The following is a 2,406-nucleotide window of genomic DNA, read 5'->3' on the forward strand; positions in this document are numbered from 1 at the left end:
CCGCAAAAAGGGAGAAAAAAATCCAAAAAATATATATGAGGATCATTTAAGGGGCCTCTGGGACCACCACAGACATAACAGCATTCACAGCACAGGGGTCGAAGAATGAAGAGAGAGAGAGCAAGGGATTGAGAACCCATTTGGAAAAAAAAAATGAGTGAAAACTTCCCTCACCTGGTGAAAGAAAAAGGCACCCAAGCCCAGGAAGCCGAACAGGGAGCCCCAAACAGGGGAACCCAAGCCCCCCTTCCCCCAGTACATGTCCTAATCAAAACGCCAAAGGCCCCCCCCAGGTTTGTCAGCTGAAGAAGGGAGTGACGGAAAGCAAGGACCCACCACCAAGCCCCCTCTACCCAGCCAGGCTGTCATCCGGAACAGGACAGACGAGAAAAAGCCATGACAGGAGAGGTAAAACAGCTTCTGTAAGGAAAAAGGTGATCAAAACACCTACACACCCAGCAATAACCAATTTAAACATGTAAAGGGGTCCAATGCCCCGATCCAAAGACACCAGGGGGTGGGAGGGGGTGGTGAATGGATAAGAAAACAAGACCCAGACACAAGCCGTCTGCCTACAGTTGGAGAGACACACAGACTCGAAGTAAAGGGATGGAAAAAGGCATTTTATGCAAATGGGGAAAGAGAAAAAAAAAAAGCTGGGGTAGCAATACTTAATGCCGGACAAAACAGACTGTCCAACAAAGGCTGTCCCAGGAGCCAGAGACGGACACAGACACGGCAGTTCCAGGTGTTGATTTGAGGAAACACGTTCATTCTCAGAAGGACATACACCTTCCTGTGTCCTCGCAGCTTTATGTACAAACAGCCGAGGTGTGGAGGCCGCTTGGCAGAAGACGGAGTGCAGAGACACCACGGAATACTACTGGGCCATTAAAAAAGAAAAAAAAAAAGAATGAAATCTTTCCATTTTGGGGACAGCGCAGGGGGAGCTCAGGGGTTTACGTGGAGAGAAATGAGCCAGAGAGAGACAGGCAGACACTAGGGGATTTCACTTACGTGTGGAATCCAAAAAAAAAAAAAACCCACCCCCAAATAAATGAACCAACAAAACAGAAAAAAAAAACCCAAACACCTCAGAGATACAGAGGACGTTTTGATGGTTGGCAGATGGGAGGGGCGGTTTTGGGGGGAAACTGGGTGAAAAAGGTAAAGGGAGTCACATAACATATTGATTTTCCATAACAGACGCCCCGTTAGGAAACCAGTCGCGCGGGGATGGAGACGCGCGGGCATCGCGCGCGTAATAACTTTGTGTCTCGCAGACGTGCCCCGCGTACCCATCAGGGCGGTCGCGTCTCCAGTTACATAAACGTGGCATCCCTGTGGTCGGACACCTGGCGCGAATGCACTGTTGCAGCTCACTTGTGGAGAAGTAACACTGTAAATATATATATTTTTAAAAAAAAAATAGAAACCCCTGTGCCAGCAATAAAGCCCCACAGACGACGACAGCGGTCGGGAAAGCAAAGCCAAGCGAAGGAAACTTCCGTGGGCAGAGGATCCCGACCCCAAAGCAGGCCCCGCGGGGCCCTGCGCCCGCCCCTGAGCCCCGCGGCCCGCGCGCGCCTTTGGTGAGGGTCTGGCGTCCTCTGGCGGCGCCTCCGCAGCGGAGGAAGGTTCCTCGGCGGCGCCGCGGACCCACCGCGCGGGGTGCCACTTGGAGAGGTGAGGACGCGCGCGCGAGGGCGCGGGGGCCTCTGCAGCGCGCGGCCCGGGGCGCGGAGAGGAGCCGCAGGGGGGGACGGCGGGAGCGCGGGAGCCCCGGGCAAGTTCGCGCGGGCAGCACGGGGCGGTGACGCCGCACCGGTCTTCCGCTCCTGCCGGCCAAGAGACAGCCAGCGGCCAGAAGAGGACGAGGACGCGCCGTAGCCGACGGCTCGCGTCCCGGGGGTCGGCGCGCAGGGTAAGCCCCAGGCTCGCGGGGTGAGGATTGCGGGCGAGGTGGCGATGCCCGTTCAGCTCGCGCCCCTGTCCTCGGGGGCGCGGGAGCCGCGGACCCTGCAGGGTCCGCGAGGGGAGCTGGAGAGCAGGCGGCCGGGAGCGCAAACTTTCCCCCCGGCGGCTGCGGGTGGGCAGGGGCGCACGGGGCGGCGCAGCCCTGCAGGACCGGGCACCTGGGCGCAGAGCCAACCCCCGCTCGCCGCTGGGAACTGGGGCGCAGGGAACCCCGCCGCTGCCGTCACTGGCATCGCCCCCCTGGAGAGCCCCGCCAGCCGTGGGGCTGAGAGGCGCGCCGGGTGCCCGAGCGGCTGGCGGAGTGTCGCGTGCGGGCTGCCCGCTGGAGGCCGGGGGACTCGGAGCCGCCGCTGCACCGCGCGCTCCTCGCCAAGGAGGGAGGCGCTGCCCGGCGCGGCGCGCCGTTTGGCTCGGCTCGTCTCGGACCCG

This window comes from Myotis lucifugus, unplaced genomic scaffold (genome assembly GCF_000147115.1).
Source record: "Myotis lucifugus unplaced genomic scaffold, Myoluc2.0 scaffold_928, whole genome shotgun sequence".
NCBI classification, from domain to species: domain Eukaryota; kingdom Metazoa; phylum Chordata; class Mammalia; order Chiroptera; family Vespertilionidae; genus Myotis; species Myotis lucifugus.